General features: G+C 41.2%; 1 protein-coding gene across 1 annotated transcript in view; it reads left to right on the forward strand.

Moving 5' to 3' along the window:
• The window catches only part of arv1 (ARV1 homolog, fatty acid homeostasis modulator), a 60,017-nt gene extending 42,291 nt beyond the window's left edge, over nt 1-17,726 (forward strand). The window contains exon 6 of the transcript XR_011355558.1: nt 17,646-17,726. The gene's annotated coding sequence lies outside the window, so the exon portion shown is untranslated. The remainder of the gene's footprint in view (nt 1-17,645) is intronic.
• Nucleotides 17,727-17,960: the final 234 nt, after the last annotated feature.

The following is a 17,960-nucleotide window of genomic DNA, read 5'->3' on the forward strand; positions in this document are numbered from 1 at the left end:
AACAATTACAGCACGGAAACAAGCCATTAGGCCCCTCTAGTCCGCACCGAACCAAACACCCCTTTCTAGTCCCACCTCCCTGCACAATGCCCATAACCCTCCATCTTCTTCTCATCCATATACCTGTCCAACCTTTTCTTAAATAATACAATTGACTCCGCCGCCACTATTTCTCCCGGAAGCTCATTCCACACGGCTACCACTCTCTGAGTCAAGAAGTTCCCCCTCATGTTACCTCTAAACCTCTGCCCCTTAATTCTTAACTCATGTCCTCTTGTTTTAATCTTTCCTCCTCTTAACGGAAATAGTCTATCCACATCCACTCTGTCTATCCCTTTCATAATCTTAAATACTTCTATCAAATCCCCTCTCAACCTTCTACGCTCCAAAGAATAAAGACCTAATCTGTCCAATCTCTCCCTATACTCTAGATGCTTAAACCCAGGTAACATTCTGGTCAACCTTCTCTGCACTCTCTCCACTCTGTTTATATCCTTCCTATAATTAGGCGACCAGAACTGCACACAGAACTCCAAATTAGGCCGCACCAACGTCTTATATAATCTCAACATCACCTCCCAACTCCTATATTCCATGCAATGATTGATAAAGACCAGCATACTAAAAGCCTTCTTCACCACCCTATTCACGTGAGTTTCTACCTTCAGGGAACGATGTACCGTTACTCCTAAATCTTTCTGCTCTTCTGTATTCCTCAATGCTCTCCCATTTACCACGTATGTCCTATTCTGATTCTTCTTACCAAAATGAAGCACCTCACACTTATCAGCATTAAATTCCATCTGCCATTTTTCAGCCCACTTTTCTAAGCAGCCCAAATCCCTCTGCAATCCTTGAAAACCTTCTTCATTATCCACTATTCCACCTATCTTAGTATCGTCTGCATATTTACTAATCCAATTCACCACCCCATCATCTAGATCATTAATGTATATGACGAACAACAATGGGCCCAATACAGATCCTTGAGGCACACCACTGGTCACCGGCCTCCAACCTGACAGACAATTATCCACTACCACTCTCTGGCCTCTCCCTTTCAGCCAATGTTCAATCCATTTGACTATCTTAAAATTTATACCTAAAGACTGCACCTTCCTAACTAACCTTCCATGTGGTACCTTATCGAAGGCCTTACTGAAGTCCATATAGACAACATCCACTGCGCTACCCTCATCCACATTCCTAGTCACCTCTTCAAAAAATTCAATCAGATTGGTCAAACATGACCTTCCTCCCACAAATCCATGTTGAATGCTCCTGATCAGACTCTGTCTATCCAGATGTTTATAAGTACTATCTCTAAGAATTTTCTCCATTAATTTACCTACCACAGACGTCAAACTTACAGGCCGATAGTTGCCAGGCTTCCTCCTTGAACCCTTTTTAAATAACGGAACCACATGCGCAATGCGCCAATCCTCCGGCACTATCCCCATATCTAATGACATTTGGAAAATTACCGCCAGAGCCTCTGCTATTTCCTCCTTCACTTCTCTCAATGTCCTGGGGAAGATCCCGTCTGGTCCCGGAGACTTATCCACCTTTATATTCTTAAAAAGCCTTAAAACTACACCTTTTGTAATCTCTATATTCCCCATATTTACCCAATTTGCTTTTTTTTATCTCACATCTCCCAATATCCTTCTCCTTAGTGAATACCGAAGAAAAGAAACTGTTCAATATCTCCCCCATTTCTCTAGGCTCCACACACAGTTTTCCGCTCTGATTTTCTAAGGGACCAATTTTGTCTCTAGCTTTCCTCTTACCATTAACATATTTGTAGAACTCTTTTGGATTAGTTTTCACCCTGCTTGCCATAGTTTTCTCGTACCTTCTTTTAGCTTTCCTAATTCCTCTCTTAAGATTCCTCTTACATTCAATGTATCTTTCAAACATTTCCTTAACTCCATGCTTCTTATATCTAATGTACGCCTCCCTTTTTCTTCGAACCAAGTTTCCAATATTCCTTGAAAACCACGGCTCTCTCAAACCTTTTGCCCCTCCTTTTAACCTAACAGGAACATAAAGCTTTTGCACTCTCAAAATCTGATCTTTAAAAGACTTCCATCTCTCTACTACATCCTGCCCATAAAACAAATTGTCCCAATGCACACCCTGCATGTCCTTTTGCATCTCCTCAAATCTAGCTTTTCCCCAATCAAAAACCTCAACCCTTGGCCCTGACTTCTCTCTTTCCATAATGACATTGAAGCTGATGGCATTATGATCACTGGACCCGAAGTGCTCGTCAACACTAACCTCCGTCACTTGACCCATCCCATTTGCCAACAGTAGATCTAACACTGCTCCTTCTCTGGTCGGCACCTCTACATATTGTTGTAAAAAACTATCTTGCACACATTTCACAAACTCTAACCCATCCAGTCCTTTCACAGAATGTGTTTCCCAATCTATATGTGGAAAATTAAAATCTCCCATAATTACAACCCTGTGCTTATCACAAATATCTACTATCTCCCTACAGATTTGCTCCTTTAGGTCTCGGTCCCCTCCGGGTGGTCTATAATACACCCCTACAAGTGTAACCTCTCCTTTCCTACTCCTCAATTCCAACCAAATATCCTCCGTGGATGTGCCCTCTAATCTATCCTTCCTAGGCACCGCTGTAATATTTTTCCTGACAAGCAATGCAACCCCACCTCCTCTTGCCCCTCTGACTCTATCACACCTAAAACAACGAAACCCAGGGATATTCAGTTGCCAATCACATCCCTCCTGCAGCCATGTCTCACTAATCGTTACCACATCATACTTCCAAGTATCAATCCACACCTTCAGCTCATCCATCTTTTTTACAATACTCCTGGCATTAAAATATATGAATTTCAGAGATTTCCCAATTTTTAATCCCTGTTTTCCCTCATCTTTCTTTGGCTTGGCTTCGCGGACGAAGATTTATGGAGGGGGTAAAAAGTCCACGTCAGCTGCAGGCTCGTTTGTGGCTGACCAGTCCGATGCGGGACAGGCAGACACGATTGCAGCGGTTGCAAGGGAAAATTGGTTGGTTGGGGTTGGGTGTTGGGTTTTTCCTCCTTTAATAACAATATTATTTACTTTTCCTGCCAATTGCCCTTCATCTTCTTCCAGAGCATTTCCCTTCTCTATCACCTGCCCATCCATATTCAAATACTTACTACAAACTTTCTTTGTTTGCATTCTAACCTTCTCCTTACTGCTCTGTACTATTTTGTTCCCTTCCCCCAACCATTCTTCCTGGACCCTGGGGATCCATTCTTTTATAAATTCTTTCATATTTTTGCCTCCTTCATCTTCCTTAAGGCCCACTATCTTTATATTGTTTCTTCTATTATAATTTTCCATTATATCTATCTTCTGAGCTAACAGCTCCTGTGTCTCTTTAACTTTTTTATCAGATTCTTCTAATTTCTTTTTTAAGTCATCTACTTCCATTTCTATGGCTGTTTCTCGTTCTTCCACCTTATCTACTCTTTTTCCTATATCTGTCATGATCATCTCTAATCTATTCACTTTTTCTTCTGTACTTTTTATTCTTCATTTTATATCACTGAATTCTTGTGACTGCCATTCTTTTACTGTTTCCATATATTCTTTAAAAAAATATATCCATGTACTTGCCTTTCCCTTCATCTTCCATTTCTCTGTGTTCTTCCTCCTCTTCTTCTGAGTCCACTCCAGGATCTGTGTCCTTTACCTCTGTCTCTTCTGGTTTTCTTGTCGGGTTGTTTGTTTTATTTTGTTGGGTATTTTTGGTCTTCTTATTTTTATTAGAAGTGTCTTGGTGTTGGTCTTCCTCTGGGTTGGTCATCTGTTGTTTCTTTGATTTCTTATTTTTATTCTCTTCCTTCTTGTTCTCGTTATTTTCTATGTTTTCCTCTTGCTGTTGTGTTGTAGTTGTCTGTTTCAGCTGTGGAGATCTACTCCTCAGCTGGTCCCCCCTCCCGTCAGTGTTATTTTTGTCTTGCGCATCGCGCATGCGCGAGGATTCATGCATGCATGGTTGCGCAATTTTGTTTGGCTCCGTGAGCCATTTTTGTAGTCCCGAGTTCGGGGCTTCAACTGACCTCAGGGAGCGGGCTTCTCTCTCCACAGCGGGCCTCCTCGTACCACCGGTAAGGCCTTCACCTTTCTCCTCTGACGTCCTTCCTTCTTCTTTTCTTCCCGTTGTTTTTGGTTTTTCTTTCTTCGCTGCCATTTTCTCCACACTTTTACTTTCACTTTGTTATGGTTTTTATGTTTGTGCCTTTGTTTTTTCTCTATCTTTTTTTTACTTTTCTGGAGAGGGCTGGAGTTCCCCTACTGGCCACTACTCCATCACGTGACTCCTCGACCTAACCTAAAAATGTTTTGTCGCCTATTTTCATTTGGACTCAACATCGTGTCCGTGTCCAACGATATTTGGCCAGCATTGATGGATTCCAGTTATCCTGATACTGCTTTTCCATGGTCCTGGTGAAACCTTTCATCATGTTTGACACTGACTGCACCAAGATCAATGGGGAAGATGTCAAAGTGTGAATGCAGGAAATTGAATTTCAATGGCATGTTGCACTTCATGGTTGAAACAGACTTCGAATATGACAGGAAATCACAAAAATAGGTTGTATCTAAAAGATGGTATGTGATAGGAAAGTCTAAGGTGATTTTCCTGATCAGTAGCCCAAAATACGTAAGTCTTCAAGAAGCAAAATCTTCATTGTGCAGAGTTGTAGTTCCTCTGGCAGATGTTGCTAACTGGTCTGTGGTTTCTTACTTTCTGCCTCCTTCACTTGTTGAATAAAGAAGCTGCATTTGTTACTTTCTAACTTGAAGGAACCTTCCTTAAATCTAAGGAATTTTGAAAAACTAACATCTACACACTAACTATCTCTTTCAGACTTCCGAGGAAAGTTTTGCATTTAACTATTAACTCTTCTCTCTGCACGGATGCTGCCTGGCTTGCTGAGTGTTTCAAGAATTTTCTTTTTTTTGTTTTAGTTTTTATTTTCATGAACTATATAGGGCTGTTTCTTTTAAGGCTTCTCTCATACAGATCCTGAAAGCTTCTGTAAATTAATTAAAAGATTAGCTGAGGAAAGAGGAGGTCTTTTTCAGGTTAAATGTGGTAATATATGTGTGGAGCCACAGGAAATGGCGTGAATGAAGTAGTTAGTATTTACTATGAAGAAGGACATTGAATCCTAGTGAATTTAAAGGAGGAAAAACAGGCGATGGTGTTGGAAGTCTGAAATGTACAAAGGTGAATACAGTGCCCTTCATAATGTTTGAGACAAAGACAAATTTTTCCTTTATTTGCCCTTGAGCTCCCCAGTTTTAAATTAGTAATGAAACAATTCACGTGATTAAAGTGCACATTTCAGATTTTATTAAATGGTATTTATATACATTTTGGTTTGACCATGTAGAATTTACAGCACTTTTTATACATAGTCCCCTCATTTCAGAGCACTGTAATATTTGGGACATAGCAATGGTATGTATACTAAAGTAGTCATGTTTAGTACTACATCGCGTATCCTTTGAATACAATGACCGCTTGAAGTCCATGATTCATAGACATCACCAGGTGCTGAATATCTTCTCTGGTGAAGTTATGCAGCCATCTTCAGATCCTGTTTGTTTAAAGGCTTGTCTCCTCAAGTTTTCTCTTCAGCATATGAAAGGCATGCTCAATTAGATTTAGTTCAGGTGACTGACTTCGCCATTCAAGAATCTTCTAGTTTTTAGTTTTGAAAAACTTTTTTGTTGCTTTGGGGTCATTGTCTTGCTGCAGGTGTCTGGAGTGGAACTTGCTGTTCTAAGAGGGTCATGTGGTTTTTCAAGCAGAGAGAGTCAAACAGGGTTTTTTTCTCTGAGAAAAAGAATTCAGTTCTGCAGTGCTACGGTTAGCAGCAGCAGCTGGGACTGGATTAGGACAAGCTGGCAAGCTTGTGGAAAACCCCATTTGGAAGGTGGATTGTGACTGCTTAGTTCAGCCTGGTCAAAGCCCTTGTGGCTCATACAAGAGGAGAGGACTGGCTGCCTAATATTTAACTTGAAATAAGAGAAACAAAAAGGAACTCGTACCATCGGAGATCTTAATAAACACTAAGAAGGCTTGTAAGTTTAACAGTACAATTCTTTACTCACGTTAGGTTACTAGTCATGTATTGATACAATGTCACACTGAGCATGATCACCACTCAGGTGTGATGTGTCTCTTACAGTGTTGCAGTGTTCATGCTCCAGTATAAAATAGTCCCAAGTTGCCTCAGTATATAACATCCCTTCTTCTTAAAAAAATTATTAAAAATTAAAAGATTTATTAAGATTTAAAATTTCTTTAAAATAAATTGTTACTGCTTCTTTACCTGCAATTACCATTCAGAGTTAATTATTCTAATTACACAATTGTAGTTCTATATTCTTTTCAGCGGAATTGCGCTGGTGGTAGGATGTTGCTTCTCCACCTCGTAGACCTTGTTGTGTCTTTTTCGTTCGGTGGTGTTAGTACACTTGTGGGGGGTGATGTTGTTTGCCTCAGTTCTTCTGTTGCCTGCTGTGCAGTTGTTACGGTGTTTGGGGTTCTCCTCGCATTCCCTCACAAAAGTTGTTGGAATTTAGAAGCTTCTGGTGCTTTCCGTGTCAGATCTGGAGTTGGGCAAATGCGGGTCCTGTTTTGTCTCAGATACCTGCCAGATTCTGTCTCAATGATGTATGTCCTTGATCAGCTTCTCTAACAATCTTTGCTGGACTCCAGGTTTTTATCTCTGGCTCTTGAACATGCACATGCTGCCCTCAGAAGAGTTCTGGTCGTGTTTGTGCATGTTTATTATCATGTTGATGACTTCCCTCTTGTTTGTTAGTCAACTTTCTTCTTGTTTCCTCTTGGTCGTCTAGTGGATGGATTTGGCTTGGCAGGGTTGTCTTGTACTTTCTGGCATTCAGAAGCTCTGCCAGGGATTTCATGTCGGCCCTCAAGGGTGTGGCTCGCAGTGACAGATGAGCAAAATAGGGATCTTCCTTTGTCTCTCGACACTTTGTGTGATTGCACTTGATTGTCAGTACATGCCTCTCAATTAATCCATGGCCCTTGGGGTAATGTGGTGATGAAGTAGTGATGGTGAATTGATATTCTGCAGTTATTTCTCTGAATTCACGCAATGGGAATTGGATCCCATTGTCACATATCACTTGTTCGGTTATCCCCTGTTCTGTGAAGAGTGCACATACTACAGCAGTGATGGTCGATGCTTTCAGGTCCTTCACTTTCCTGATGAAGGGGAATTTGGAGTAATAGCAGTACACAATCAGATACCATTCTTGGTTTTCTGTGAACAGGTCTGCTCCCATTGTGTGCCACGGCCTGGCGGGTATTTCCGCGGGAATCATCTCTTCCTTTTGTTGTGTATTTCTGGCATGCCGGACATGTAGCCACCATATTTTCGATGTCCTTATACATGCCTATCCAGTAAACTACAGACTTTGCTCTAAGTTTGCATTTCTCCATTCCCATGTGGCTTTGGTGTATTTTCTGGAGAATTTCTTTTTTCATTGTCTCTGGTATTATCAGCCGAGACCCTGCCAGCAGTACACCATTCTCCAGAGATATGTCATCCCTGACAGACCAATACTGATGTAGGCTGTACCTGTTTTATCCTTTCTAGGAGAGCAGCTGCAGCACTTCATCCTTTGTGGTTTCTTCTTTAATCAGGTTTAGTTTGTTACTGGTTACCCTGATGAGGGGATGTACCTTGATCTCCACATCTTTCATTTCATATTTTTCATTTGGGGAAAGATGTGACAAAGCATCAGCAAGCACCATTTCCTTCCCTGGCCTATACTTCAAGGTAAAGTCGTAACATTGGAGTGGGAGGAATAGCCTCTGTCGTCTGGCTGGTGCCTTGTTGAGGTTCTTTTTCTGGATGTGTTCCAGCAGGCAATTATCACTCTCTACCTCAAACTGTCTCCCATAGAGGAATTTGTGGAATTTTACGCATCCATATACGACTGCCAATATTGGCATATTGGGTCTCTGCTGTTGTCAGGGCTTTTGAGGCAAAGACTACCGGTTTTCCTTCCAGCACCAATGCTGCCCCAAGGCCTCTGAAGGAAGTGTCTACTTGTAATGTGATAGTTTTTTTTCTGTCATAGTAGCTCTATTCTACTTCTCTTCAGACCACTTCCTTAAGCTTGTCGAAATTTCGTTGATGCGATGGTGACCACTGAAACTCCACATCCTCTTTCAGCAACTCTCTGAGGTTGGCTCTATGGTCTGACATGTGTGGGGTGAAGGAACTCATATATTGGACCAGGCTGAGGAAGCTTCTTAGTTCCTTTATGTCCTTTGGGTGTTCTATTTCAACAATGGCTGTTACTTTCTCTGGGCTTGGCCTGACCCCTTCATGTGTGTACACCATTCCGAAGAACTGGCACTCCTCCACCTTAATGATGCATTTGTCTGCATTGAGTTTGATGCCGGCCCTTCTTGTTCTCTTCATGGCCTCGTGTAGGTGGAGATCGTGGGTTTTACTGTCTCTACCATTGATCTGGATGTCATCTGCGATGCAGACAGCACCCTCGCATCCCCTGTAGGTCTCATCTATCTTTTGCTGGAAGATATCTTGGCTCACCTTTAGGCCAAAAGGTAGGCGCAGGAACTTGTACCGGGTGCTGAATGTTGTTAGCAGTGTCGGTTCTTCATCCAGCTTCACATTCTAATACCCATTCTTGGCATCTCGCTTACTGAAGATATTGGATCCCGCTAGTTCAGAAATGATGTCTTCCAGCATTGGTATTGGGTAGTGCCCTTTTTTGATTGCTTGGTTTAAGTCTTTGGGGTCAAACTTGAATTTACCAAGTCAGTTGACTCTATTGCTATTTCTCGTTTTTCTTCCATTTCTTCCAGCTCCTGCTTTAGCCTTCGTTTCAGCTCTATTGGCACCTTCTGTGGAGCATGGATTATTGGTTTGTACTTTGGGTCTATGGTAATGTGGTATTCAAAGTTCTCAAAGCACCCGACTGTGTCATCAAAGCATTCAGGGTACACGTCCATGAGCTCAGTCTTGTTTGTGATCGGAGGGCGTTGCTCAAGCGGGGTGTCGCTATTGATCTTCTTGGACATTTTCTTCTCCCTTAGCTGTAATTCCTGACAACTATTCAGCCCTAGGATTGCTGATCCATCGGCGTCAACCACATAGAATGTGCATATGGATGCTGTTTCCTTAATGTCTGCCTTTTATTTGAACTTTTCCTAGTTGTTTAATCACGGGGCCACCACTGGCTGTGAGTGTGACATTTACAGCTTCTCGTGTGCCTTCCTCCGGGTTCCCATTCTTTGTGCTCAGGGAACATCTGTCGGTACAGTCTAAGCAGGAGGACGTTGCTTTGTGATCCAGTATCCAACTTTATTTTCAAGTTGAATATTGTTGGTTTATTTCCAATCTTTCTTTTTACTTGGATTGTGGTGCGCAATTAATTTTTTTCTCCCTTCCCTTTCTTGGACGTCTCATGGAAGAGTATTGTTTCGATGCCGAGTGTCAGTGAGTTGAAGTCACTGCTGTCACTTCACTCGACGTGGTGCACTTTCCTTCTGTTCTTGGTTTCTCTCTTTTTGTGTCAGACCTACACATCGTTTTCCCAGTGATTGACCGTCCCACAGGTCCTGCACTTCGAACCATACGCGGGGCTTTTCTTGCGGATATCGAAGGGGTGTATTTTTCCCTGCAGTTCTTGGATGTCTGCGACTTTCTCTGCGTGTGCTTTATGGCATCGACCCTTCTATTTCTGTGCTGCATGTTGGCCTGCACGGAGAGGGACTGCATTTGCCTCCTAAAGCATCTGCTAGTTTCAAGCTGTCTTTTCCTATGAGAGCTTTCTGCTCTTCAGGATGAGCGCTTCCCCAGATTAGTTGGTCGATTCTTCTCTCCTCTATTTATTTGAACTTGCATTTTGCAGCAATGTTCTTCAGCCTTGTAAGGAATTTATCTACTGACTCATCAGGCTCTTGTTTTAATCTCAGGAACTCGTATCGCTTTATTCTATGGTTGGATTTCGGTTCCAGATGAGAGGAAAATTTTTCTAATATCCTTTCTGGGTTATTTTCTTCCTCTTCTGACAGCTCCCAGCTATTAAACAGGTCTAGTCCTTGCTCCCCCGTCCAAAGAGGATGTAACTAACCTTTTCCTCTGGTGTGATTCCCTTGAGGAAACTTTTGAATGCCAGTTGCACCTCTGCTTGAACTTTTTAAAAGCCTCTATGATGTCGTTGGCTTCCCAGTACATTATTTGGTACAGTGCTGCTGCTGCGGCCATTTTATTCTCCAGCACTGGTAGTCAGATAATGGTGCTTTTTCTTTGTTTCCTTCTCTTCATGTTTATTTTGGTTTATAACCATATAACCACTTACAGCACAGAACAGGCTAGTTCGGCCCTACTAGTCCATGCCATAACAAATTCCCACCCTCCTAGTCCCACTGACCAGCACCCGGTCCATACCCCTCCAGTCCCCTCCTATCCATGTAACGATCCAGTCTTTCCTCAAATGTAACCAATGATCCCGCCTCGACCATGTCTGCCGGAAGCTCATTCCACATCCCCACCACCCTCTGCGTAAAGAAATTTCCCCTCATGTTCCCCTTATAATTTTCCCCCTTCAATCTTAAACCATGCCCTCTAGTTTGAATCTCCCCCACTCTTAATTGAAAAAGCCTATCCACATTTACTTTGTCTGTCCCTTTTAAAATCTTAAACACCTCTATCAAGTCCCCTCTCAATCTTCTACGCTCCAGAGAAAAAAGCCCTAGTCTGCACAACCTTTCCCTGGAACTCAAACCTTGAATTCCTGTCAACATTCTCGTGAACCTTCTCTGCACTCTCTCTATTTTGTTTATATCTTTCCTATAACTTGGTGACCAAAACTGTACATAGTACTCCAAATTTAGCCTCAACAGTGCCTTGTACAATTTCATCATAACCTCCCTACGCCTGAATTCAATACTTTGATTTATGAAGGCCAACATTCCAAATGCCTTCTTCACCACACCATCTACCTGAGTATCAGCCTTGAGGGTACAACTCCTAAATCCCTTTGTTGCTCTGCACATCTCAATAGCCTACCATTTAATGCATATGACCTATTTAGATTTGCCTTTCCAAAATGTAACACCTCACACTTATCTGTATTAAATTCCATCAGCCATTTCTCAGCCCACACCTCCAGCCTTCCTAAATCACCTTTTAATCTATGGTAATCTTCCTCACTGTCCACAACACCACCAATCTTTCTATCATCCGCAAACTTGCTTATCTAATTCTCCGCCCCTACTTTCAGATCATTAATATATATAACAAACAATAGTGGACCCAGGACCGATCCCTGAGGAACTCCACTAGTCACCGGCCTCCAATTGGACAAACAATTTTCTACCACTACTCTCTGACACTTCCCATCCAACCATTGCTGAATCCATTTCACTACCTCCTTATTTATACCTAATGCCTCCACCTTTTTTCCTAACCTCCTGTGGGGAACTTTGTCAAAAGCTTCACTAAAGTCTAAATAGACAACATCCACAGCTTTCCCTTCATCAACCTTTTTTGTAACCCCCTCGAAAAATTCAATCAGGTTTGTCAAGCATGATCTACCCCTGACAAAACCATGCTGATTACTCCCTATCAATCCCTGTACCTCCAAATATTTGTAAATACCATCCCTCAGAACACTTTCCATCAACTTACCCACTACAGACGTCAGACTCACGGGCCTATAATTCCCAGGTTTACATTTGGACCCTTTCTTAAACAGCAGAACCACATGTGCCACCCTCCAATCCTTTGGCACTACCTCCGTGACCAGTGACATCCTAAATATCTCAGTTAATGGCCCCCACTATCTGTCCACAAGCCTCCCTGAGTGTTCTTGGGAATATTTTGTCCGGTCCCGGAGATTTATCCACCTTTATCTTTTTCAACACAGCCATCACTACCTCCTCGGTTATCCTTATATGCTTCATGACCTCCCCACTATTTTTCTTTACTTCAACTGTTTCAATATTTTTTTCCCTAGTGAATACCGAGGCAAAGAAATCATTCAAAATTTCCCCCATTTCCTCTGACTTCTCACTCAGCCTACCTTCGCTATCTACAAGGGGTCCAATTTTATCCCTCACTAATCTTTTACTTTTAATGTACCTATAGAAAGCCTTTGGATTTATTTTTACTCTGTCTGCCAAAGCCTCTTCGTGCCTTTTTTTGGCCTTTCTAATTTCTTTCTTAAGATTCCTTCTGCACTCCTTGTTGCCCTCCTTCAAACTCTCAGCTCCCTGCTCTTTATACCTCTTGTACACCTCCCTTTTTCTCTTAACCAAATTTCCAATATTCCTCGAAAACCAAGCCTCCTATGACTTCCAGCCTTTCCTTTGATCCTCACTGGGACATATCTACTCTGTAACTGCAAAATTTATTTTTTGAATATCCTCCATTTTTCATTTACATCCTTACCTGAAAATATCCTGTCCCACTCAATACTCCCCAAATCCCTTCTTATTCCTTTGAAATTTGCTCTTCTCCAATCCAGAACCTCAACTTTAGGCCCCTCAACTTTAGGCCCCTCAACTTTAGGCCCCTCAACTTTAGGCCCCTCAACTTTAGGCCCCTCAACTTTAGGCCCCTCAACTTTAGGCCCCTCAACTTTAGGCCCCTCAACTTTAGGCCCCTCAACTTTAGGCCCCTCAACTTTAGGCCCCTCAACTTTAGGCCCCTCAACTTTAGGCCCCTCAACTTTAGGCCCCTCAACTTTAGGCCCCTCAACTTTAGGCCCCTCAACTTTAGGCCCCTCAACTTTAGGCCCCTCAACTTTAGGCCCCTCAACTTTAGGCCCCTCAACTTTAGGCCCCTCAACTTTAGGCCCCTCAACTTTAGGCCCCTCAACTTTAGGCCCCTCAACTTTAGGCCCCTCAACTTTAGGCCCCTCAACTTTAGGCCCCTCAACTTTAGGCCCCTCAACTTTAGGCCCCTCAACTTTAGGCCCCTCAACTTTAGGCCCCTCAACTTTAGGCCCCTCAACTTTAGGCCCCTCAACTTTAGGCCCCTCAACTTTAGGCCCCTCAACTTTAGGCCCCTCAACTTTAGGCCCCTCAACTTTAGGCCCCTCAACTTTAGGCCCCTCAACTTTAGGCCCCTCAACTTTAGGCCCCTCAACTTTAGGCCCCTCAACTTTAGGCCCCTCCTTGCTCTTCCCTAAAACTACCCGAAAACTAACAGAGTTATGATCACTAGACCCAATTAGTATTACACCATCCCGAGTTGGTTCTTCTACTAATTGATTTAGAAAACAATCTTGAACACATTTAACAAACTCTAGCCCATCCAGCCCTCTAACTGTATGGGTATCCCAATCAATGTGAGGGAAGTTAAAATCTCCCATGATTTTTTTTCTTTATGGTGTGGGTTTCTATCTATCCTACTGCTGCCACCATGTTGTGGCCTCGTTGTACTATCTGAGGTCTTAATGAACACAAGAAGGCTTGTACGTTTATCAGCATAATTCTTTACTCACATTAGGTTACTGATCATGTATTGATCAATGTCACACTGAGCATGTTCACCACTCAAGTGTGATGAGGCCCTTAAAGTCTTGCAGTGTTCATGCTCTAGTATAAAATAGTCCCAAGTTTCCTCAGTATATAAGTTATCATCTGGAAAACCCTGAGGGGGCAAGTTTCTTTGGCAAGACACTGACGTGGCTAATTAGAAGGGATCAGTTTGTGTCCTGGAACAAAAAAATATCTGTCTGAAAACCGACAAGAACCTTCCATTTATCTTTCAAGCACCAAAGCCTGGTTTACTTCATAAATGTTAAATTCTGTGCACAGTATAAGAATTGCCTGTAACCAGTAAACTTGGAGGAATGAGAAATGAGATTGGACTGTGAATCAATGAACTTTTCTAAACTTACACACACAATACACTCACATGTGCTTAAGAATTCGAAGGGGGTTAAATTAGGTTAGTTAAGTTAATAGTGATAAGATAACGTTCGATCCTGTTTTTATGTTTAAAGATAATTAAAAGCATCTTTTGTTTAAGTAACCATTTGTCTTGGTGAATATCTATTGCTGCTGGGTTTATGGGTCCTCTGGGCTCGTAACAAGGTTTAGTCTCCTCCATATATCAAGTAAGTTCATTTCCTTCATTAACATTGACAATCGTTTTGCCATTTTAGTATTAATTACCATTTTTGGGATTTATATAATAATGGATCCAAACAGCAATTAAAGTCAACTCCAATCATAATTTTCTCATGCCTTCGTCAAATTAACAAAAGAAATCTAGCAAAAAATTCTCATCGTCTACATTAGGGGCATAAACATTCATCAGTGTCCAAGACTCTGAATAAATTTTACAATTAACAACCAACAATCTACCCACTGACTCAATTATTGATTCCATTTTAAATGATAACCTCTTATTAATCAATATGGCTACCCCTCTTGCTTTAGAGTGAAAGGAAGAAGCTATAACCTGGCCAATCCAATCTCTTTCATTTCTGATGTTCCTTTTCAGTCAAATGCGCCTCTTGCAAAAAAGCAATATCAACCTTCAATTTTTTGATACAAGTCAAAACTCTCTTCCTCTTAATTGGGTTATTGAGCCCATTAACATTAAATGTTGAAAAATTTAAATTCGACAACATTTTAATCTATACCATTAAACCTCTATGCCTGATATGTTGGGGTTCCAATCCATGGTCAATCTAAAATAAACATTCCATCTCCTTACTAAAAATAAAAAGATAAACCTAAAAGGAAAGAAGAAATCATAAAACAAAGTACTGTAACAGTACTACCTCCCTCTACTATGCGGGAAGTGACCAACACCACAAAGTGTCCAACCACTTCAGAAGGAGAAATGAACAATACCACTTCCCCTGAACAAAACAATAAAGGAATCATCAAAAGTAAAACATTTCAGGTATGATAAACTTCTTCCAAATCTCTATGAACTTGATTATCATCAATAACAATTTCAACTATTTGACAATGTTCCTTCTCTTGCAAACCATTTTTCTTCTCTTCTTGAGCTGGTTTCGATTGCTAAGAAGAATGTTCTGGACTTTTCTTCTGCCTATTATCCAGCAAGGAATTTAGCAAATGTAGGAGCTTCAGCATCATCAGTAAAAACAAATTGAGATTGATAATCTCCATAAAAAAACTAAGAATAGCAGAAAATCTAAAGGCAAATTTATATCCTTTAACAATACAGCTTTGGCAGAATTAAACTCTATAATGTTTAATAATAGATTGACTCAAATCTGCATTAAAAAAAATCCTTCACTATTCTTAACCACCAATGGGCCCTGATGCTTCCTTGCATTTTGAACTGCTACACATAAAATTATCTATCTATCTTGGTAACACAGATATCTGATCAGAATAGAGCATGGCTCCTGTCCAGGAAGAGGCATTTTTCTAATCGCTCTATGAGCTCTATCCAGTTCCAAACCATTTGGAAAATATTCTTCCCCTAAAACTTTTCTGAATAAACTGAAGCAGACCTGGACCCTCAAAATCTTCAGGTAAACCAACTATTTTAACATTATTTATTCAGTTTTGATTCTCCAAAGCATCAATCTTCTTCAATAAATAATTTCTCTGAATTCCCATTCAGTAAATGAATCTTCCATCTGTCCCATCTTTTTACATTGCTCTACATCATCCTGACAATCATGAAAATCCTCTTCAATCTACTTAAATTTGTCTTGCACTTTATCCACCAGCTTCACACATTTTGCCACATCAGACATTAATGTCATTTCTTCTTTCATACCAGTAAATTATTTTTTCAAAGATAAAAAAAATCTTGATTGATGTGATTTGCCATAGTCTGTTTGTTTAGATAATGTATCAAATTGACTTGTTGAGCCTGAATAATGAGGAGCAGATTTAAACTTTCCTTGCACCTGCTTAGCTAAAGGCCTACCCTTATTTATTACAGTTGCTTCCTCTTCTGTACCTGGGTAGATATACTCATCTTCCAGTCCCTCTACGATGTCTCCTTCCTCCTCCGTCAATACTGACAGCATTTTGACTTGCCCATGGGTCCTGGTCCCCCCTCCTGACGGTCCAGGTTCACTGGGCCGTGAGAGGTTGGATTCCCCCACTACACGGGCCAAACTCAGTCTAGCGTGCATACGAGAAGGACATCTTCGGGCTCTGGCGCCATCTTCCCCAACATTCCGCTATGTCGGTGCTGGGGTCAACTGAGGCTTATACAGGGACTTCCATTTTGATTTTGGGTGAACAGGAATAGACTCCCCAGGCTCCATCTCGAAGTTAGGCCCAAGTTCTTCAGCACTTGAAAGTTGCTTCTGAATTGTTTTTATAGTTTGTGCTTTTGCCTTCCTCATTATTACCTTTAAAAATGTATTAACTTCATACTCAATATTTATTTTTAATTTCAAAAACTTTAAAATTGGGTTTTTAATAGAGGTGTCTTCCCGTTTCCCACCAACGCCATCGTGCCATGCCCCCCATTGGGTCCCTTGCTGTTTGTCATTTACATTAATGATCTCTATGATGGGGCAGTATATTGGATTAGTAAATATGCAGATGATACTAAAATAGGTGAAATTGTGGATAATGAAGAAAGTTTACAAAGATTGCAGAGGGATTTGGACTGCTTAGAAGAATGGACTGAAAGATGGCAGACAGCATTTAATGCTGAGAAGTGTGAAGTGCTTTAATTAAAACATGACATAAATAGTAAATGGGAGGGCATTGAAGAATGCATTGGAGCAGAAAGATCTAGGAATAACAGTTCATCGTTCCCTGAAGGTAGAATCTCATGTGGATAGGGTGGTGAAGAAGGCTTTTAGTATGCTGGCCTTTGTAAATCAAAGCATAGAATACATGAGTTGGGAGGTGATGTTGAGATTGTTCGAGGCAATGGTGAGGCCAAATTTGGAATACTGTGTGCAGTTCTGGTCACTGAATTATAGGAAGGATATCAATAAGGTGGAGAGAGTGCAGAGAAGATTGACAAAAATGTTGCTGAGGTTTCAGAATCTAGATTACAAAGAAATATTGAGCAGATTAGGTCTTTATTCCTTGGAGCATAGAAGATTGAGGGGGGATTTGATAGAGGTATTTAAGGTTATGAGGGGGATAGATAGAGTTGATGTAGACATTTACCCCCTCCATAAATCTTCGTCCGCGAAGCCAAGCTAAAGAAGGAGGAGAGATTGAAACAAGAGGTCATGAGTTCAGAGTTAAGGGGCAAAAGTTTAGAAGTAACACGAGGGGGAACTTCTTCACAGAGAGTGGTGGCTGCATGGAATGAGCTTCTGGGAGAAGTAGTGGTGGCAGGGTTCATTTTGTCATTTAAGGACAAATTGGATAGGTATATGGATGGGAGGGGAATGGAAGGTTATGGGCAGGGTGCAGGTAGGTGGGACTAGAGGAGAGTATGGTTCGGTGTGGACTAGAAGGGCTGAGATGGCCTGTTTCCATGCTTTAATTGTTATATGGTTCAAAGGTTCCTTTTATGGTCACATAATAATAATGCATTATACGTCCAAACAGTTGATTTTGGTCATCCTAAGATTTTGGTGATGTCTCTTACTGTTTTATTCTTGTTTTTCAGCCTCATAATGCCTTTATTTTACTTTCATTGGCGCAATGAAAAATGGTAACTACAAATCCCAAAGGTGATCAAAAGCTTAGAAGCAAGCCTTGCTCTTTTGTAGCTGCACCAATGATACATATCTAAGTTGTCACAAACACTGTAAAGCCAAATGTTCCAAACATAGTGGACAGAAATGGGGATGTCATTTCTACATGGTCAAACCAAAATGTATATAAATAACCTTGAATAAAATCAAAAATATGCACTTTAATCACGTGAATTGTTTGATTACAAATTTTAAATTGTGGAGCACAGAGGCAAATAAGTGTCTTT

Source organism: Narcine bancroftii, chromosome 4 (genome assembly GCF_036971445.1).
Source record: "Narcine bancroftii isolate sNarBan1 chromosome 4, sNarBan1.hap1, whole genome shotgun sequence".
NCBI classification, from domain to species: Eukaryota; Metazoa; Chordata; class Chondrichthyes; order Torpediniformes; family Narcinidae; genus Narcine; species Narcine bancroftii.